At 37.5% G+C, this 23,789-nt stretch overlaps 1 long non-coding RNA gene across 6 annotated transcripts; it reads left to right on the top strand.

Moving 5' to 3' along the window:
* Positions 1–1,286: 1,286 nt before the first annotated feature.
* Positions 1,287–22,905, top strand: LOC104108134 (uncharacterized). Of its 6 annotated transcripts, none has more exons than XR_688952.4 (5): positions 1,287–1,372; positions 1,544–1,603; positions 2,919–3,061; positions 3,149–3,222; positions 5,089–5,269. It is a non-coding gene; the product is annotated as an uncharacterized lncRNA (long non-coding RNA). The 6 variants fall into 6 exon arrangements; XR_688953.4 differs by having other exon boundaries at positions 1,311–1,372; positions 1,550–1,603; XR_011410447.1 differs by lacking the exon at positions 1,287–1,372 and adding an exon at positions 22,498–22,905 and having other exon boundaries at positions 1,379–1,603; positions 5,089–5,163.
* Positions 22,906–23,789: the final 884 nt, after the last annotated feature.

The following is a 23,789-nucleotide window of genomic DNA, read 5'->3' as shown; positions in this document are numbered from 1 at the left end:
TGTCAGGGACGATATGTGATGATGTGGAGTTGTGGTGTTGGTGATTTTCATGTGATTTTCTTGTATTTATTTTTATACCTTATGCAATTTGTCTTGTTATTGGTAAATTGATAACAATCTGATTTATGTTGAAATTAGGAGCATGTGGCTATTGCCAAGCAGATTATAAAATGAAATGTGGGCACGAGGTGCCGCAAGTAAATGATAATGATATTTGGCACGTGAATTGTCCATGCAGTTGTGATATGAAATGAGGGCACGAGGTGCCGGGAAAATAATATGATTTAACTAAGAGCACGAAGTGCCGTGAAAATATAAAAAATGGGTTGAGACCCGTATTTACGAAAAATATAAAAATGGGCTAAGACCCGTATTCTTATGATTATGAAATGAGATGTCACATGGTGACTTTTAATTGAAAGAATTATATTCAAGATATTTATTTGAGAAAATTATGTTTGAAGAGATTTATTGAAAGAATTGTATTTGAAAGATAATTATTTGAGAAAATTATTTGAAGGAGAGTTATTTGGAAGAATTATATGTGAAAGACATTTATTTGAAGGACTTGATTTAATTAGGTGTAATTGTATTTATTAATTATTGAGCGATACTAATGGTGTTCTTGTTGTCTGTTGTGCATATCACTGGCTGTTTTATGTTGCCCTTATTGTTATATGTTTTCTATTATGTTATATATTATATTGCACAAGCTATTAGACTAGTGAGTGTCTTGACTGTACCCCGTCTCTACTCCACTGAGGTTAGTCTTCATACTTATTGAGTACCGACCGTGGTGTACCCATACTATACTTCTGCACATTTTTGTGCAGAGCCATATATTGGGGATATCGGACTTGAGCAGAGTTAAAGCGGGATCGTAAGGATTCAAGGTAGAGCTGCTTGGTCGTCGCAGTTCCTTGGAGTCTTTTCATTTCATTGTATTGTTAATTTTTAATCAAACAATATTGTATATTCAGTCCTCATGATCATTCCATGTATTCAGTTAGAGTTCGTGACTCAATACTACCAGTCTTGAGAGGTTGTATATTCATATTTGTTCCGCTGTTAGTTTTGATTATTTATTTAATTAAAAAAATGGCTTCAAAAATATAATTTAAATCGGCTTACCTAATATTAGAGACTAGGTACCATCACGACGCCTGAGGTGGAATTTTGGGTCGTGACACCGAGAAACTAGTTATATTATATTATATATTTTTTTCTATTATATAGAAGAGCTAAGTGTGGTCGACCAAGGGCAAATTTGACATTTTGCTCAATTATAAAAATGCCTTCTTCTTCCGGTGCTTCTTTCGAGAACAATCAGTTCTTTTAAAGAATGGCTTTTTGAAATCTCTACACATTTGAGGTTAGCTTTTATCTCATTTTTGCCCAAATTTCTTCCTGACTCCCGAATTTCACAACTGAAATTTATGTCTGATGTCCTCACTATTCTATCTAATTCTCTCCCCAATTTCACTACTGATGTGAAGGTTTTTCAATTGTCATCCTCACATAACTGCAATCCTTTTTTTAATAGCTGCAGATTTATTCTCCAGATTATGTGTCCTTCCTTCGGCTAGATTCACCCGTGTAGCCGGTGAGATTGCCTTTTTTTCTTCTTCTTTGTTCATTTCATTGTTTCGGTTATTATTATTTTATATTTTTGGTAACTATTTGTTGTTATTATTTTATATAGTTCATTTATGTAAAATGAGATTATTTTCCGGTAGCTCAAAGTGTTGGGAAATATGTCGTTCTCGAAAAAATTCTCAGTATGAGTTCAATCCTATTTTATTTTATTTTATGAGTATTTTTTCTTATAATTCTATGTGGCTCCACTTAGGTTAAACAATTTGGCAGCTCAAATATTGGGGGGAATTCAATTCTTAAAGAGTGTAAATTCCTCTTTATTATTGTTACCATAGTAAAAAAAAAGTGAAAATTCCTCTCTTTTTTTCTAGTATAAATAATGAAAGTTTATGTGGATTGATTTCGTGAAGGAAGAGTATTGTTGGAGCTCGGGTAGTGGAAGATTCAGTTTTAAGAGCGCAATGTTTATCTGGTTTCTGATTTTAGTTGTCACATGCAAGATCATAGGTTTCTGTGCTCGACCGTATACAATTTTACTATGTGTTTAGCTGTGTGTGACGACATGTAGTAGAATTGTGGAGTCGTTCATATAGTACTAGAAGTTGTCAAAGTCTTAACTTTGTATCCAAATGAAAGAGGAAAAGAATTGCTATTTCTGTTTGACTTGTAAAATAGAGTATTGAATAAGCGAATGAAGTTGCTAATGACTATGCTTAGTTGCATGCACCAAATGATTATTTTCTTGGATAATATATGTGTATTAACCATGATGTATCCATAAGTTTAAGTTTATTGTTAAAAAACTTAATGGGTGTTTTCTTTTTGTTATTGTTCAGATCTAAAGAAGTCTTAAATTCTAAAGTTTAATGTTAAAATGGAGATAGAAATCTTGCTAATTCCTTTTCTTTTAAGGTGTTTTAGAAGTTATGACTTGTGAGTTTCATCTATTCTATTATTCATTACTTTTAAAACACTTGATTATTGATTTTCACCTTTACTGCGTATTTGGGGGCAAAAAGAAACTGAGAATTTTTTTTTTGCTTGCAATATCTTAAGTAGGAGAACGAATTTTTAAAGAACAAACAAAGGAAGAATAGGAAAAAAGCCACCAAAACAAAATCACAAATAATCCAAAATAAAAAACAACTTCCAGGATATCACTAGAGGTTTTCTTGCGCTGGATAAAACTACTTGCAAATATAAAGATATCCATGAAGCATAAGCATTCTCAGTAATAAGAGGCAATTGTGCTTGTTTTTCTTTATTATGTAAACTATTTCAGCATAATTGAGGGTGACAATGTTTTTTGTATGTTTACTCAGATCAGATCGACAGTGGGTTGAACAGAAACCTGTGAACTTAAGACTTAAATGTGTAGCCTAACAACATGTGGACTTTGCTATTCAAGGCTCTGAGATATTACAAGTCTTGCTTTGATTATCTGCTTTCTGAGATGACCAAGAAGGTACGTCAATGTTTTGTTATTTAGTGGAATACTTTAGACTATGATGTATTTTATCTGGAGATTTATCTTATTGCACTACTGTGGTAGGTAAGGTTAATGATCCTGACTCAGAGAGAAGGACTGTTCATGATAAATGGACAATTTCTAGTAAAAGTATCATGGTAAGCTTCGTATACCTTCTTTTTCTTTATCTCATACAGTCTTTCATCAAGTACCTTGTACCATTACAGAGATTTCAGGACATTGTGTATAGTGAAGAACTTTGAACAGTTCTTATTTATACATGGATTGGTCAAATTAAGTTTGGCTGCCATTTTATTTGTAATTCTTACTGAATTTCTTTCCTATCACGCGATCCTCAGTGTCCTGTTTACTAACCAATGCAAAAAGGTGCGATATGTCGTTCAACATTGTGTTACTAAAGGTATTTTTGTAATACTTCATTTTGTGTATCTGGATTATATTTAGAAGACAAGGTATACTAGTGAAAAAAGCAAAGTTGGTTTACAGAAACTTTGCTTGGATTAAGACTTTGATCGACTTTTCTATGTAGAAAATATTCCATAGAGATCCTATAGATGCTCAGATTACGCAGACGTATTTAGGTTACTCAACTAAAGCGAGCTATATTAGACTTGACAAATGCCTAAGTATCTAATCATTTATTTTATTATGCCAGCTTTTGTTGTGATAAGAAGGAATAATTTCCTAAGACGTGTGTATATTTTTAGCTGTTACATTTTGTTTTATTTCATCCCTGCGATTAACTTATTACAGGAAGATCAATACGGGAGTCGATATACTCAGCTAATAATAGGATCTAATCATTTGTAATATCAAAGCTTAAAATGCTAAAATTAGTGCTTGCATTCAATTGCATTTTCTTCAATTGCATATCCTGATAATATTCCAAATAGCAAAAAACTAATCACTTCAAAGTGTAAATGTTGGGCCCATGCTAGCACGGGCTATACCCATCTGGTTATATTATATTATTACGTAGAAAAGGGTAGATGATCGACCAAGGGTAGAAGAATCATTTCTCTCAGCCATAAAAGTGCTTACATGTTATTGAGCTTTTCAACCACCGTCTCTGTTCTTCTTTTCTTACCTACTTTTCGGTTCTACTAGCTAAACACAAGAACAATGGTGGACTTCTCATTATGGGTTTGAAAGATGAATTTTCAGCTAAATCTTAGCTCATTTTTCGCTCAATCTGTCGGATTCTCCATCCTTATCATATCTGACTTATAATTTCCATCGGATATTTTTGGGATTTGAAAGTAAGGCATGAGGGAGAAGAACTCCCTCAATCTTTTGGATGCTCCGTCTATTCAAGTGAATGCAATCTAATCTTTAATTGGCGTTCGTGGGAGAACTGCAATTTACTATATATAAATCTATCTGCTTTGGTTATTAAAATTTATAGTCCAATTCATTTTTATTTCTGTACCGACTTTCCCGATATTCAATTTCTTATGAGAGGCATATTCAGAAGGTGAAGATTTTTTTTACTTCAATAATATTAAATTATTGGCGTAGGATTAACGTTGTGTTCAGAAAGTTTAAAAAACATTCATTTTGTGCTTCCTACACAATCAAAGATAAGCAAGAAATAATACATCTTTTCTTGATTTCTCAGTTGCATATTCATTACTATTACTTTATTTGTTTTTGTAAAGTTTTGTCTTTTTCGAGCTTTTTCTTTGCGAATGTCTATTACTAATTTTTTTTTTGTTAATTTATTTTGTTTCATCTTATTTATTTTAACTTTTTGCTCTTTGTTAATGTCTGTTATACGTTCGTTTGTTCAGTACTTCGGAGGCCGATAAATATTGCTCTTTTATTCGCTTTTATTTTTTCTTAGTTTTTTCGTATTGAGGAGTGAAAACGATTCTGTTTTATGTACATTTGTGTGTATGATATATGGTTCTGTCATGCTTATATAATAGGTCCTACAGTCTTATGTTATCTATTGAAAGAATAATATCTATTTTCTATACATACTGAAGTGTAATAATTTGCAGATGTTGTGACAAAGTTCATTGAGGGACTTATTAATCGTGTGTTCCAGGTTGCAATATCGAAATGGTTTTCCTGAGGTGATATATCTTTAGTTGCTTCGCTCCCCTTTTTAGTTATATGTTGCTCTGCTGAGATAACAAGAGTTCCAAGGTTTAATTCTAACATGTTATCTTTTGTGTTGAATCTTTCCAGTATTTTCCGAAAAACAGCAATTAGGAATAGAGAATATATATCAAAGAAAGGTCTAACTGTTGGAATCAACGTCAAGTTAAGGTTATCTTGAGTGCTGATGTTTCTGGTGAAAAAATATGACAAGATCGCGTGAATATCAGGTCTTCCATTGAACTATGTCCCATCTCTCTTTCAATACTGAAATTTTCGCACTAACAAATGTGCATTCAAAGCTCCATACATAAGTTGAAAATGGATTAAACTCTGATACCAACTGTCACGACCCAAAATTTCCACATTCGGACGGTGATGGCGCCTAATATTTTACTTGCTAGGCAAGTCAACGTTAGAATAATATTATCTATTTTTGAAACCATTTTTAAATTTATTAATAATCAAAGAACAAATGTGGAAGTAAAGTTTGAAATGTAATGAATAATCCATAAAAACAACGGTGTCTAAATACCATCCCAGAATTGGTATCACAAGTGCACGAGCTTCTAGAATAATATAAATAAAAGTCTGAATAAAATAAAACTGTCTGAAAATAAACACACAGCTAAAGAAAAATAGACGGGGACTTCAGAACTGCGGACGTCATGCAGTTATACCTCAAGTCTCCTCCGAGTAGCTAAAATCCGAGCAAGTCTATGGCACGCCGCTGAGACCAACTCCGAAATCTGCACAAGAAGTGCAGAGTGTAGTATCAGTACAACCGATCCCATGTACTGGTAAGTGCTGAGCCTAACCTCGACGAAGTAGTGACGAGGCTAAGGCGGGTCACTTACATTAACCTGTACGCAATATTAATAACAACAACAAATAATAGAAATAAATCAGGTAACTAATTTATAATAATTGAAGCCAACTGAGCAGTCATAATTCATTATTATTTCAACTAATTCTGTTGCAGCGTGCAACCCGCTCTCCCAAAATATTCCTTTTAATCAAGTCTGTCATATATTTATTTCAATTAAGTATATATATAGACTCTTAAATAAGTCTGTTGCGGCGTGCAATCCGATCCCCCAATATTGACTTTTAAATAAGTCTATTGCGGCGTGCAATTTGATCCCCTAATATTGAATTTTAAATAAGTCTATTGCAGTATGCAATCCGATCCCCCAATATTGACTTTTAAATAAGTCTATTGCGGCGTGCAATCCGATCCCCCCAATATAGATATATTTACCTTCATTTTCGTTGCGGCGTGCAACCCGTTCCCCCAATATATATAAATTTAAACATCTCATAATGTAAATAAAAATTACTCCAATAAATACCACGTCCAATGAGAAACTATTAAGCATCAAGGCACACAATAATTATAATTTATTTATGAACAAACAATGGCAATAACAATTTATTTTGGAAATCAGGGAGAAAATAGACAGTTTAATATTTAATATGCTAAATGTCAAGTTGCAGTTAGTGCACATAATTCAAATAAGCATGTAGCAATTATTACAGGAATTTAAGAATTAACATTTGGCAAAGAATAGGAGAGAAACAATTATTATAACATTAATTTATGTATTAAAACAAATTTAGGATTTTCACATAATTATATAAATAATTAATTTGACGACGTATAGGCACTTGTTACCTCGCCTATACATCGTTCACATGCAATTCACATAACAATTAATTTAAGGGTTATATTCCCTCAAGTCAAGGTTAACCACGACACTTATCTGGCTTTGCAAATTCCAATCAATTACTCAACCGCAACTTTTCCTTTTAAATTTATCTCCAAAAGCTTCAAATCTATTCACAAACAATTCGATATATTCAATACTAATTATAGGAATTAATTCCATATGAATTTACTATTTTTTCGGATAAAAATTCGAAATTTATTAAAATATTCGACAGTGGGACCCACATCTCAAATCCCGAAAAAACTCGCGAAATTCAAATACTCATTCCGCTACGAGTTCAACCATACAAAAATTATCCAATTCCGATGTCAAATGGACCTTCAAATCTAAATTTTTGTTTTTTTGGAAAGTTTTACAAAACTTCCAATTTCTTCCATCTAAATCCGAAATAAATGATGAATATAGACATAGATTTATAAAATATAATCACTTCTGGTTAAAGAATACTTACCCAATTCAAAGTCGTGAAAATCCCCTTTGAAATCGCCCAAATTCGAGACTTGAAACTCAAAAATGAGTAAAAATGGTGACTTCCGAATTTATGGGCTCTGCCCAGTCATTTTCGCATCTGCGGATAAAAGTTCCGCATTTGCGGACTCGCATTTGTGAGACAAAACTCGCATTTGCGATGACACACTGCCGGGTGAAGTTCCGCATCTGCGAACACTCCTGTCGCACCTGCGACATCCGCTTCTGCGCAAAATGGCCGCACCTGCGAAGACCCCAGGCCAGCTCAGTCCCGCATATGCATGATTTGCTGCGCATCTGCGGACACGCTTCTACGATCGAAGCCTAGACACGCCTGGGCGCATCTGCGATGGAAGGCTCGCTTCTGCGGGCAAAAATCCGCAGGTGCGATTACAACAAAAGGAAAAATTGAGATTATGCTTAAGTCCAATTCTTGATCCGATTTCAATCCGTATTACTTTTGGGGTACTCAGGACCTTGTACGAATATACCAACAAGTCCAATAATATAATATGGACTTACTCGGGGTCTTGTATCACGTCAAACAATGCTGAAATTACAATTCACACCCCGATTCAAACGTTGAGTTTTAAACTTTTTCATTTGCAAATCTCGTGCCAAAACATATTAAATGAATCCGTAATGACTTCAAATTTGGTACACAAGTCATAAATGACATAATGGAGCTATTCAAATTTTTAGAATCGGATTCCGGCTCCGATATCAAAAAGTCAAGCCTGTGGTCAAACTTGGAAATCATTAGCCTTTAAATTGGTAGTTCCGTTAAAAGGTCATAACTTGAGCTAGGAACCTCCAAATTAAATTTCGGGCATACACTCAAGTCCCAAATCACAATACGGAGCTACCGGAACTGTCAAAACACTGATCAGGGTCCGTTTGCTAAAACTATTGACCAAAGTTAACTTAGTTGAGTTTTAAAGCTCTATTTCACATTTTAATCCATTTTTCACTTGAAAACTTTCTGGAAAATTTTATGGATTGCGCACGCAAGTCGAGAAATAATAAATGGTACTTTTTGAGGCTTACAACACAAAATTACTTATTAAATTTAAAGATGACATTTTGGGTCATTACATTGTCTACCTCTAAAACAAACGTCCGTCCTCGAACGGAGTTAGAAAAAGTACCCGAGCTGGAGAAAAGGTGTGGATATTTACTCCGCATGTCTGACTCGGACTCCCAGGTAGATGCCTCTACCGGGTGACCACCCCATTGCACCCAAACTGAAGGATAACTCTTAGACGTCAACTGTCGGACCTGCCGTGCTAGAATAGCCACCGGCTCCTCCTCGTAAGTCAAATCTTTGTCCAATTGGACTGAGCTGAAATCTAACACATGGGACGGATCACCATGATATTTTCGGAGCATAGACATATGGAACACCGTATGAACCGCTGATATACTAGGTGGTAATGCAAGCATGTAGGCTACTTCACCCACCCTTTCAAGAATTTCAAAGGGTCCGATATACCTAGGGCTCAACTTGCCCTTCTTTCCGAACCTCATTACACCTTTCATAGGTGAAACCAAGAGCAATATTCTTTCTCTAACCATGAATGCAATATTACGAACTTTACGGTCGGCATAACTCTTTTGCCTAGACTGAGCTGTGCTAAGTCGATCTTGAATAATCTTGACCTTATCCAAGGCATCCTGTACCAAATCGGTACCCAACAACTGAGCCTCTCCCGGTTCAAACCAACCAACTGGCGATCGGCATCGCCTTCCGTATAATGACTCATATGGAGCCATCTGAATGCTCGACTGGTAGCTATTATTATAAGCAAACTCCGCAAGTGGCAAGAAATGATCCCAAGTACCTCCAAAGTCTATAACACAAGCGCGGAGCACATCTTCCAATATCTGAATAGTGCGCTCTGACTGTCCGTCTGTCTGTGGATGAAATGATGTACTCAACTCCACTCGCGTGCCTAACTCACGCTGTACAGCCCTCCAGAAATGTGAGGTAAACTGCGTACCTCGATCTAAAATAATAGACACGGGGACACCGTGAAGGCGGACAATCTCACAAATATAAATTTCAGCTAACCTCTATGAAGAATAGGCAACTGCCACTGGAATGAAATGTGATGACTTGGTCAACCTGTCCACAATGACCCAAACTACGTCAAATTTTCTCTCAGTCCGTGGGATCCCAACAACAAAATCCATAGTGATACGCTCCCACTTCCACTCAGGAATTTCTAACTTCTGAAGCAAACCACCAGGTCTCTGATGCTCGTACTTCACTTGCTGACAATTCAGACACCGAGCTACATATGCAACTATATCCTTTTTCATTCTCCTCCACCAATAATATTGCCGCAAATCTTGATACATTTTGGCGGTACCTAGATGAATAGAATACCTGGAACTGTGTGCTTTTTAAAGAATTAATTCACGAAGCCCATCCACATTAGGCACACAAATACAACCATGCATTCGCAGAACCCCATCTTCCCCCACAACAACCTGTTTGGCATCACCGTGCCGCACCGTGTCCTTAAGGACAAGTAAATGAGGATCATCATACTGCCTCTCTCTGATGCGCTCATATAAAGAAGACCGAGTGACTGTGCAAGCTAGAACCCAACTGGGTTCTGAAACATCTAACCTCACGAACTGATTAGCCAAAGTCTAAACATTTGTAGCTAATGACCTCTCACCAACCGGAATATACGCAAGACTGCCCATACTCACAGCCTTTCTACTCAAAGCATCGGCCACCACATTGGCCTTTCCGGGGTGATACAAAATGGTGATATCATAGTCTTTCAACAACTCCAACCATCTTCTCTGCCTCAAATTAAGATCCTTTTGTTTGAATAGATACTGCAGGCTACGATGATCAGTAAATACCTCACACGAGACACCGTAGAGGTAATGCCTCAAAATCTTCAGCGCATGAACAATGGCTGCCAATTCTAAGTCATGAAGAGGATAATTCTTCTCATAAACTTTCAACTGCCGCGACGCATATGCAATTACCTTGCCATTTGCATTAATACTACACTAAGCCCAATGTGAGATGTGTCACAATATACCGTATACGATCCTAAACCTGTGGGTAATACCAACACTGGCGCCGTAGTCAAAGAGGTCTTGAGCTTCTGAAAGTTCAACTCACACTCGTTTAACCATCTGAATGGGACACCTTTCTGGGTCAATCTGGTCAATGGGCTTGCTATAGATGAAAACACTTCCACGAACCGATGATGATAACCTGCTAAACCTAGAAAACTCCGGATCTCTATAACTGAAGTAGGTCTAGGCCAATTCTGAACAACCTCAATCTTCTTAGGATCCACCTTTATGCCTTTTGCCGATACAACATGCCCCAAAAAGGCAACTGAGTCTAACCAAAACTCATATTTTTAAAACTTGGCATATAACTGATTATTCTTCAAGGTGTGAAGCATACTTCGAAGATGCTGCTCATGTTCCTCTCGACTGCTGGAGTAAATCAAGATATCATCAATGAATACAACCACAAAAGAATCCAAATAAGGCTTAAACACCCGATTCATCAAATCCATAAATGTTGCTGGGCATTTGTCAACCCAAATGACATCACTAGGAATTCGTAATGCCCATACCGAGTTCGAAAAGTCGTTTTAGGGACATCAAATGCCCTAATGTTCAACTAATGGTAACCAGACCTCAAATCGATCTTCTAAAATACCTTGGCACCCTGAAGCTGATCAAATAAGTCATCAATTCTTGGCAGCGAATATTTGTTTTTGATAGTGGCCTTATTCAACTGCCGATAATCTATACACATTCGCATAGAGACATCTTTCTTCTTTACAAATAATACTGGTGTACCCCAGGGCGAGACACTGGGTCTAATGAATCCCTGATCAAGCAAGTCTTGTAACTGCTCTTTCAATTCTTTCAACTCTGGCGGGGCCATACGGTATAGTGGAATAGAAATGGGCTGAGTGCCCGGAGCCAAATCAATACAGAAGTCAATATCTCTGTCGGGTGGCATCCCCAGCAAATCTGCAGGAAATACTTCTAGAAATTCACGAACAACTGGTACTGAGTCCATAGAAAGAGCATCCGCACTGGGATCACGAATATAAGCCAAATAGGCTAGACACCCTTTCTCTACCATACGCCGAGCTTTCATATAAGAAATAACCCTGCTGGCAGAATGACCAGGAGTTCCTTTTCACTCTAACCGAGGTAACCCCGGCATAGCTAGGGTCACTGTCTTGGCATGACAAGCCAATATAGCATGATAAGGAGACAGCCAATCCATATCCAAGATGACATCAAAATCTACCATATCAAGAAGTAGCAGATCCACACTAGTCTCAAGATTACCAATAGTAACCACACATGAACGATAGACATGATCTACTACAACAAAGTCTCCCACCGGTGTAGATACACACACAGAAGCACTCAGAGAATCACAAGGCACAACCAAATATGAAGCAAAATAGGAGGACACATATGAATAAGTAGATCCTGGATCAAATAGAACTAAAACATCTCTATGGCAAACTGGAATAATACCTGTGATCACAACATCAAATGACTCGGCCTCATGCCTAGCTGGAAAAGCATAAAATCGGAGCTGGGCCCTACCACTTTGAACTTCATCTCTGGGATGACCTCTAACTGGTTGGCCTCCACCTCTAACGGTTTGACCTCCGCCTTTAATGGCCTGACCTCCACCTCTAATGGCTTGACCTCCCCCTCTAGATGCCTGACCCCTACCTCTAGTTGGCTGAGCTGGCGATGAAGCAACCGGTGCCGATATGATGGCACGAGAATCTTGCCGAGATCTGTTACTCGCCAATCTAGGGCAATACCTCCTGATGTGACCAATGTTCCCATACTCATAACACCCATCCTGATGCTGTGGCTGCTGAAGCTGAAACTGACCCAAATGGGCCAGATAACCGCTGTAGTAACTCTGGAGTGGTGATGCACTGATAGGAGCTGAATGTGCACTGAATGCTGGCTGCCAAGAGTAAGGCATGATAGGACCATGACTCCCTGAAGTACCGGGAGATACATGAAGTGCCAAATGAAATGTTCTGGGAGGATGATCCCTACCAAAATTACCTCTGCCTCCAGACGAGGCACCACTGAAACCACCGAACTAACGAGGACTCTTATCGGACCTCTGCCCTTTCTCCTGTGCAAGAACTATCTCGATCCTCCTTGCGACATTAGTAGCTACCTGAAAAGAAATCTCACTTCCGGTCTCCTTGGCCATCTGAAGTCTGATAGGGTGAGTGAGTCCCTCAATAAACCTCCTCACTCTCTTTCCCTCCGTAGGTAATAAAAGGAGAAGATAACGGGCCAAATCTACAAAACGGGTGAGAGAACTGCTCCCATGTAAGTGCAGGCGATCCGACTGGTCGGGTCAATATATAATCTCTCCACCACCTCTTGGCGGAAACAGTCATCTGAAATACAGTAAAATCGACCCTATTGGTCTTAACTATACCCATGTTCCGCAGCACCTCATGGCAGCGTTCAAGATAATCCTATGGGTCCTCAGAAGTTGTACCACTGAAGTGAACTGGAAAGAGCTTGGTAAACTTATCCAGTCTTAATAAGGCCTCAAAAGACATGACAGACCTATCACCGATCTGTGCCGTAACAATTGGCTGAACTACCCCAACTGGCGGGGCTGCTGGAGTATGATTCTAGGGAGCCATCTGCTCCGGTGTGGGAGCAGTGGGAGTTTGTGCTCCTTCCCCAGCCTGTGAGATGGTTGGTGCCACTGGAAATGTACTATTTTGGGCCACACCCTCCATAAGACTTACCAAACGGACTAGAGCGTCTTGAAGTACTGGAGTGGCTATGAATCCTTCCGGGACCTGAACTGGTCCAACTGTTACATTCTGAACTGGAACCTACTCCTGAAGGTCCACCTGAGGTTCTATAACAGGTGCAACTGCTCGAGCTCCGGACTGAGCTCTACCTCGGCCTCTGCCCCGGCCTCTAGCATGACCTCGACCTCGACCTCGACCTTTACCCCTGGCCATAGTTGCCACCGGGGGTTCTGGTCCCTGACCATCGGTAGAGGTATTAAGTGTTCTCACCATCTGCGAGAGAATAAGAGTAGAATGGTTCAATCATCGATAATAGAATAAAATCGCACGATAGAATAAGAAAGAAGTGATATTGTTCCTAAACTCCATAGCCCCTGAGAGATAAGTACAAATGTCTCTGTACCGATCCTTCAGACTCTACTAAGCTTGCTCGTGACTCGTGAGACCTATGCAACCTAGTGCTCTGATACCAACTGTCACGACCCGAAATTCCCATCTTCAGACCATGATGGCGCCTAACATTTCACTTGCTAGGCAAGCCAAAATTAGAATAATATTATCTATTTTTAAAACTATTTTTAAATTTATTAATAATCAAAGAACAAATGCAGAAGTGAAGTCTGAAATGTAGTGAATAATCCATAAAAATAACAGTGTCTAAATACCACCCCAGAATTGGCGTCACAAGTGCACAAGCTTCTAGAATAATACAAATAAAGGTCTGAATAAAATAAAGCTGTCTGAAAATAAATACACAGCTAAAGTAAAATAAACGGGGACTTCAGAACTGCGGACGCCATGCAGTTATACCTCAAGTCTCCTTCGAGTAGCTGAAATCCGAGCAAGTCTATGGCACGCCGCTGGGACCAACTCCGAAATCTGCACAAGTGCAGAGTGTAGTATCAGTACAACTGACTCCATGAACTGGTAAGTGCTGAGCCTAACCTCGATGGAGTTTTGACGAGGCTAAGGTGGGTCACTTACATTAACTTGTACGTAATATTAATAATAACAACAAATAATATAAATAAATCATGTAACTAATTTATAATAATTGAAGCCAACTGAGCAGTCATAATTCATTATTATTTCAACAAATTCTGTTACAGCGTGCAACCCGCTCTCACAATATATTCACATTCAATTCTGTTGCAGCGTGTAACCCGCTCTCCCAATATATTCCTTTTAATCAAGTCTGTCATATATTTATTTCAATCAAGTATATATATAGACTCTTAAAAATGTCTGTTACGGCGTGCAATCCGTTCCCCTAATATTGACTTTTAAATAAGTCTATTGCGGCGTGCAATCCGATTCCCCAATATTGACTTTTAAATAAGTCTATTGCGACGTGCAATCCGATCCCCCAATATTGACTTTTAAATAAGTCTATTGCGGCGTACAATCCGATCCCCCAATATAGATATATTTACCTTCATTTTCGTTGCGGCGTGCAACCCGTTTTCCCAATATATATAACTTTAAACAACTCATAATGTAAATAAAAATTACTCCAATAAATACCACGTCCAATAAGAAACTATTAAGCATCAAGTCACACAATAATTATAATTTATTTATGAACAAACAATGGCAATAACAATTTATTTTGGAAATCAGGAAGAAAATAGACAGTTTAATATTAATATGCTAAATGTCAAGTAGCAATTAGTGCACATAATTCAAATAAGCATGTAGCAATTATTACAGAAATTTAAGAATTAATATTTGGCAAATGAATAGGAGAGAAACAATTATTATAACAATTAATTCATGTATTAAAACAAATTTAGGATTTTCAAATAATTATGCAAACAACTAAATTGACGACGTATAGACACTCGTCACCTCGCCTATACGTCGTTCACATGCAATTCACATAACAATTAATTTAAGGGTTATATTCCCTCAAGTCAAGGTTAACCACGACACTTATCTCGCTTTGCAAATTCCAATCAATCACTCAATACATCTTTTCCTTTTAAATTCATCTCTAAAAGTTTCAAATCTATTCACAAACAATTCGATATATTCAATACTAATTATAGGAATTAATTCCATATGAATTTACTAATTTTTCGGATAAAAATCCAAAATTCATTAAAATATTCGACAGTGGAACCCACGTCTCAAATTCTGGAAAAACTTACGAAATCCGAACACCCGTTCCTCTGCGAGTTCAACCATATAAAAATTATCCAATTCCGATGTCAAATGAACCTTCAAATCTAAATTTTCGTTTTTTGGAAAGTTTTACAAAAATTCCAATTTCTTCCATCTAAATCCGAAATAAATGATGAATATAGACATGGATTTGTGAAATATAATTACTTTTGGTTAAAGAACACTTACTCAATTCAAAGTCGTAAAAATTCCGCTTGAAATCGCCCAAATCCGAGACTTGAAACTCAAAAATGAGTAAAAATGGCGACTTTCGAATTTATGGGCTCTGCCTAGTCATTTTAGCATCTGCAGATAAAAGTTCCGCATTTCCGGACTCGCATTTACGAGACAAAGCTCGCATTTGCGATGCAAGGCTGCCAGGTGAAGTTCCGCATCTGCGGACACTCCTGTCGAACTTGCGACATCCGCTTTTGCGCAAAATGGCCGCACCTGCGAAGACCCCAGGCTAGCCCTGTCCCGCATCTGCGTGATTTGGTGCGTATCTGCGGACACACTTCTGCGATCGAAGCCTAGACACGCCTGGGCGCATCTGCGATGGAAGGCTCGCTTCTGCGAGCTCGGACCTGCGGGCAAAAACAACAGAAGGAAAAATTCAGATTTTGCTTAAGTCCAATTCTTGATCCGATTTCAATCAGTATCACTTTCGGGGTACTCGGAATCCCGTACAAATATACCAACAAGTCCAATAACATAATACGGACTTACTCGGGGTCTCGTATCACGTCAAACAACGCTAAAATATTTAAACTTTTCCATTTGCAAATCTTATGCCAAAATATTTTAAATGAATCCGGAATGACTTCAAATTTGGCACACAAGTCATAAATGACATAAGAGAGCTATTCAAATTTTCAAAATTGGATTCCGACTCCGATATCAAAAAGTCAACCCCATGGTCAAACTTGGAAATCTTTAGCCTTTAAATTGCTAGTTTCGTTAAATGGTCATAACTTGAGCTAGGAACCTCCAAATTAAATTTCGGGCATTCGCCCAAGTCCCAAATCACGATACGTAGCTATCGGAACTGTCAAAATACTGATCTGGATCCGTTTGCTAAAAATATTGACCAAAGTCAACTCAGTTGAGTTTTAAAGTTCTATTTCACATTTTAATCTATTTTTCACGTGAAAACTTTCCGGAACATTTTACGGACTGCACACACAAGTCGAAGAATGATAAATGATGATTTTCGAGGTCTTAGAACACAAAATTACTTATTAAATTTAAAGATGATATTTTGGATCATCACAATTAGTCTAATTTGTATATTGATGAACTTAGAAAGCTTCTTACAATGAGTTACACTGCACTACATGTCTCTTGTACGTAGCTTGCTCACTTCTTGTGAAAGAAAATAAGAAATTTTTATGAGATCCTATGCAGGTTTGCGCCTAAACAAAATACAATTTTTAGTAGTTCCTTAATATGTGATGACTAATTATTTTTGTTTGATAGAGATAGAAAATTGTCGGTATAGAAGTTGCATACAAAAGTACAATAGATCCTTGATTTAATACTAATCTTTGGTAAAAATTGAGGTCTTCTGATCTTGATCAATTACTGCCTTTGTCAAGGTCAAAATTTTCTTGAGTTTAACTGTAGACCGGAGAGAATGAAGGTACAAGTTAAAGATAGTCCATCTGCTCCGATATTTTGGCCATGTGGCAAATATTTAATCGTTTGAATGACAGAAATTGATGCTTTGTACTAAAAAGTAAGCAATTAATTTTTTTTTACCATATTGACATGATCTTGTATCCCTCTGAACTCATGTTCATATGCTTATGTTCTCCAACATTTCAATCTGACATGTGTCATCGTCTATCGCAATGCCAACCTTGCTATGAATAAACAATGTTGAAGAAGTGATTTTTGTCAAAAGAAATTAGTTTTTCTTCTCAATATTTTCTAGAAAGGCTGGTTAGAAAATTAATCACTTTGCTAAGAAGGTAAAATTGTACAAATCATTATTTGGATAGAGTATAGAAAGAACATGGTATGTGCTCTGGAATGAGGAACCGCTGGTTTTCGCATTGATGCCTAGCTCTTTTGCTTCTCCTTCCCCTACAAATACAAATATTCTCCATACACAATTCATGTAGATGGAAAAAACAATAGCTTTAATTTTCCGTAGCTAAACATTTAATATGTGACACAGAGATACTTGATGAGAAATTTGTTATTCACATTGTAGTTCATATCATTTTACCTTAATTTATGTATTAGTTGATAACTCTATAGATTTTGTCAATTATTCACTGCCCATTTAATGTTTCATTATAGTGCACATAGCATGATAAATATCCCGCCATACGTGAAAGCTTACTTAAATACTAATTTCAAATTGATTAAATTAGGAGAAGACTTTGTAACGACCTAATTGATCGTTTTGCTTTTTAGATCCATGTTCCCCTAAATAAGACTTTCCGTATGTGCTTTTACTATTTTATGACCTGCGGGGATGGTTAGTTCGGGATTTGGAAGGGTTCAAGTTGAAATCGGAACACTTGGTTCGTTGGTTTGGCTTTAAAAGGTTAAGTTTGACTTTGGTCAATATTTTGAGTAAACGACCTCGGAGCCAGGATTTGATGGTTTCAATAGGTTCGCATGATGATTTTGGACTTGGGCGTACGTTCGGATCGAGTTTTGGATGATCCAGAAGCGTTTCGGCGCAAAAAGTTGAAAGTTTGCACAATGAAGTTTTTAAAGTTCTTTAAATTTGGTTTGGAGTAGGTTTTGGTGTTATCGAGGTCCGTTTGGGATTTCGAGCCTGAGAATAGTTCGGTATGGTGATTTAAGACTTGCACGCAAAATTTGGTATCATTCCAAGTAGTTTAAGTATGAATCGGCGCGTTCAGAGTAAGTTGGAAGAATTTGAAGTTCGTAAGTTGATCCTATTAGTTTTAGGGTGCGATTCTTAGTGTCGATGTTATTTTACGTGATTCGGGAGTTCGAGCAGGTATGTATCATGTTTATTGACTTGTTGGTGTATTTGGGCTGGGTCCCGAGTGGCTTGGGTGTATTTCGGACTGCCCGGAGTTAAGTTGAAAACACCAGAATTTGCTGTTTTGGTTTCCTTCTTCGCGAACACGGAAGGACCCTCGTGTTCGCGATGAAAGATTTGGGGTACTGGGGCTTTTGCCCTTCGTGTTCGCGAGTTCAGGGCCGCGTTCGTGGAGACCTGGACTATTGGTCTTTGCGTTCGTGTTCGACAGGCCGCGTTTGTATAGAAGCCTGGGCCTGGGCAACCTAGTTCCCTACGCGTTCGCGTGTTGGGCCCCGCGTTCACGAGGGGTAGACAGCCTAATGCATCGCGTTCGCAAGGGTACTCTCGCTTTCGCGTAGAGCCTTTTTCCTGGGCTCTTCAATTTAGCCTTCGCGATCACGAGAGCTTGGCTGCGATCGCGTATAAGGACCACTGGGCAGAAACATTTTAGAAACGGGACTTAGGCTATTTTGGCTCATTTTCTTTCATCTCTTGGGCGATTTTGGAATTCTTAGATAGGGGTTTCCACCTAGCTATTGGAGGTAAGTAATTTTTATCCATTGTAAGTTAAATACATAGATTATGGGTAGATTTTAACATGTAAGATTGTGAAAATTGTGGGTTTAGATGAAAAACCTAAGTTTTGAGACTTTAGAGTGAATTTGAGCCTGGAAAGTATAACGACCCGACTTGTCATTTTATGAATTAACGCCATGTTCAGTGACTTAATGTCTCGAGCAACTTCGTAATATGTATTATGACCCGCGTGTGTGGTCGAGTTTGATTTTCGAAAGAATCTGAATTTAATTATAAGAACAATTATTATTTTTGAAGCTTAAATAAAAAGAGTTGACCAGAGATTTGACTTATATGTAAACGACCTCGAATTCGAATTCTGATGATTTCCAATTGCTCCATATGGTGATTTTGGATTTAGGAGCGTGTCCGAAAAATTATTTGAAAGTCCGTAGTGGATTTTGGCTTGAAATGACGAAAATTGATTTTTCGGAAAGTTTGACCAAGGACTTGTCTTTTGATATTGGGGTCGGAATCTAGTTCTGAAAATTTGTATAGGTCTGTTATGTCATTTATGACTTGTGTGCAAAATTTGAGATCAATTGGACGTGATTTGATACGTTTCGGCGCATGATATGGAAGTTGGAAGATTCGAAAACTCATAATTCGATTCGAGGCACGATTCGTAATTCCGACATTTTTTGACGTGATTTGAAGCCTCCACTAAGTTCGTATTGTATTTTGGAACGTGTTGGTATATTTGGTTGAGGTCCCGAGGGGCTTGGGTGTATTTTTGGGTCAGTTGAGAGATTAGTAAAGTTAAGAAATTTGGGAGTTTGACCATAGTCAATATCGGGTCAAGACGACATCTTTTTAGTGTTTTGAGTGCACGAGCAGGTCTGTAACGTGTTTTATGATTGTAATTCATATATGGTTTGTGTCTCGGAGGTTCCGGATGAGTTTCGGGGTGAGTTTTGAGCGAGATAGGACATTTCGGCACTTCAGAGGAAAAGTGCGGACCACAGAGCACAAGTGTGGACCGCACAATTTTGTGTATGGCCGCACTCTAGAGGAAAAGTCCGGACCGCACAATTTTGTGTGCGGCCGCACATCAGGGGTTCTGCAGGTTCGATGGTCCAACTTCGGAGGCTTATATCGTTTAATATACAACGAATTTGGAGATGATTCAAAAACAAAAGTTGTAGACCTTTGAATCTAGTTTCCAGAAAGGTAAAGCACGAATCATTTGAATAATTGTATAGAAAGTTATGGGTATTTTACTGAAGTCTGGTAGTGCAAAGTGTTGAAGTGCGGCCACACAATTTGGAGTGCGACCACAGTACCTGGAATGTGCGGACCATACAAAAATTGTGCGGTCAGCATAATGAGGGGTCAGATTGCATATTATAAAACTGAGGGTTTGGGTATTATTTCACATTTGGACTTTGGGAGCTCGGTTTGTGGCGATTTGTCATGGGATTTTCAAGAAATTCATCACGGTAAGTGATTCTAACTCAGATTTGGTTAACATACATGAATAAATCATTGCTTTCATTATTTAATCAGTATTTTGGGAAAAATTGTAGAAATTTCATAAAAACAAATTTTTGGGATTTTAATACCGATCCGGAGTCAGATTTGGATAAAATTGGTATCGGAATGGGTGTTCGGATTTCATGAAAATTTTGTCGGGTTTCTAGGGGCGAGCCCCGCGTTGACTTTTAGAATAAATTTTTAAGTCGACATTTTATTTTCCGGAATTATTTCCGATGAATTCTAATGAAGTTATACAATTAATTTGGATAGATTTGAGCTGTCGGGAGGTCAATTCAAGCAAGGAGGCAGTTTTGGAACATCGGCATAACTTCAAAAAGATAAGTATCTTGTCTAACCTTGAGTGGGGGAATTACCTCTTAGGCATCGAGTCTTAGGTGCCATTTTTGAAATGTAAAAAGCAGTGTACGCGAGGTGACGAGTACGTACTCGGGCTTATATGTGCAAAATTGATTGGGTTAAAGTCTTAGGAATATTGTATAGTAAATTGGATAATTGTTGGCATTTATTAAATCATCTATTTGTCATGCCTCAATTCACGTTTGTTGAATTTGTTTTTATACGATAATTGGATGTGGTTGTTGCTTGTATATTTATGTGAATTCCGTGAGTTTGGTGATTTGATATTTCCTGAAAATAATTATATTATGGATTTTCCATCTGCAAATAATTAATAAAATAAGTTTAAGCTGAAACGTTATATAATTATCAAGAATTTGGATTAATGAAGGTGTTGCCCTATACTGAGTATTTTCCATCTCTGTTGTTGTTTTGAGGTTTTATACACATTGTGTGGAGTCTTGGGCTATTTGTTGTGAAATTAATTAATTTTGTTATATCTTTGAAATTGGTTGTGGTCATTGGGCAAATTGTGATATGAATTGATTTTGTTATGTTGCTGTGATAATATTCCGTGTAAATTGTTGTGTTATTTGAGTTATTATTTTGAGGATATAAGGGTGGCATTTCACTGTTGATATTATGTTGGTATAAGGGTGGCATTTCACTGTTGATATTATGTGGTATAAGGGTGACATTTCACTAATATGTGTTGGGATATTGTCTGGGCGGAGCGATAAGGGTGGCTATAGGAGAGATAAAGGTGGCTATAGGAATGATAAGGGTGGCTATTGATATTGTCAGGGCGGAGGGATAAGAGAGGCTATTATAGGAGTGATAAGGGTGGCTATAGGAGAGATAAGAGTGACTATTGTCAGGGATAATATGTGATTATGTGGGGTTATTGCGTTGGTAATTTTCATGTGATGTTGTGATTTTCCTTGTATTTATTATTTTATACCTTGTGCAATTTGTCTTGTTGTTGGTAAATTGATAATAGTCTGATCTATGTTGAAATTGAGAGCCTGTGGTTATTGCTAGGCAGATTATGAAATAAAATGTGGGCACGAGGTACCGTGAGTAAATAATGATGATATTAGCACGTGAACTGTCCGTGCATTTGTGATATAAAATGTGGGCACGACGTGCCGTGAGTAAATAACGATGAATTGGCACGTGAGTTGTCCGTGCAGTTTTGATAGAGAAATTGGCATGAGGTGCCGTGAAAATATGAAAGTGGGCTGAGACCCGTATTTTATGATTTTGAAATGATGTGTCGCATGGTGAATTTTATTCGAAAGAATTTTATTTGAAAGATATTTATTTGAAGGAATTATATTTAAAAGAGATTTGAAAGGGATTTATTTAAAAGAGATTTATTTGAAAGTATTATATCTTGAAGATTTATATTTGAAAAACATATAGGCAAAAGATTTATATTGAAATGACTTAATTAATTGTGTGTACTTGTATTTATTATTTGTTGAGTGATGTTAATGGTGCTCTTGTTGTCTTGCTGTGCATATCACTGGTTGTTTTATGTTGCCTTATTGTTATCTGTTTCCTATTATTTTGTATATCATATTGCACAGGTTATTAGACTAGTGAGTGTCTTGATTGTACCTCGTCTCTACTCCACTGAGGTTAGCCTTGATACTTACTGGGTACCGACCATGGTGTACTCATACTACACTTCTGCACATTTTTGTGCAGAGCCAGGTATTGGAGATATCGGACTCGGACAGAGTTAGAGTGGGATCGCAAGGATTCAAGGTAGAGCTGCTTAGTCGTCCCAGTTCCTTGGAGTCTTTCCATTTTATTGTACTATTATTTATTATTCAAATAGTGTTGAATATTCGATCCTTGAGATCATTTCATGTATTTAGTTAGAGTTTGTGACTTAGTATTACCAGTCTTGGGAAGGTTGTTATATTTGTAATTATTTCCGTTGTTAGTTTCTATTAAAAAAAATGGCTTGAATTGTAATTAAAATCGACCTACCTAGTCTTAGAGACTAGGTGCCATCACAACGCCTGTGGTGGGATTTTGGGTCGTGACAGAAAGCGAGGTTTGAGACGAAGTAAGTCTCTTGTCTAACATTGTAAGAGGAAATTTACCCCATAGGTAATTTAAATTAATATTTTTTCTAATTGTGGGGGACTACGTACGCACGAGGTAACGAGAGTCCGTGCGTAACTACTAATTATGCTTATGTCCGGGTAGTTTAGGACCCAAATCATGAATTACTTGTAATGTTTGCACCCTACTTATTAATTAAAGTACCTAAATTATATTGAAAGTTGTTAGAGGTATTGTAAAAGACCGAATTTCACTTACTTGAATTTTGGGCGGGTTACTTGACCGTTAATGGAAATTGTGCTTCATTATGTATTATCCTTGTAATAACTTTTAAACCAAATATTTATAAAGTATCATCTCTTCTTGTAGAATGGGCCGAATGCCTCGACAGTAGATAGATGCATCTATGGTTCGTGCTGCACGACCCTCGGTAGTGTACACGTTATTCTAAATCGGGTCGTATGACCTCGGCATAATCGTGCGTGATAATACTTGGAGTTTAATTATATATTTGATGTTATTTCATGGCTTGAGAGGTTAAAATAATATCAGACATAAATTGGTTTGGGATTTATCATGTATGAAAGAATTATTTACTTTCTGTTTATTATTGAATTGTTGTAATTATATATAACCCACGCTTATTTAGAGCTTATGTATTTTATTTTTAGCCCATAGTAAGTGTCGATGTCGACCCCTCGTCACTACTTCTTCGAGGTTAGACTTGATACTTACTGGGTACATATTGTTTATGTACTCACATTACACTTCTATACTTATTGTGCAGGATCTGAGGCAGGTGCATCTGGCAATCATACCGGCGCGCATCCCCGTTCCCCTGGCCTAGTGGTGAGTTGCTTCCTGAGCCGTTCTGCAGCGCCTAGAGTCTCTCTTTTCTATTCATTTTCTATCTATTTTATTTTAGA

This window comes from Nicotiana tomentosiformis, chromosome 8 (genome assembly GCF_000390325.3).
Source record: "Nicotiana tomentosiformis chromosome 8, ASM39032v3, whole genome shotgun sequence".
NCBI lineage: Eukaryota > Viridiplantae > Streptophyta > Magnoliopsida > Solanales > Solanaceae > Nicotiana > Nicotiana tomentosiformis.
Note: the sequence above shows the minus strand (reverse complement) of the source record. Positions and strands in the feature narration are given on the sequence as shown.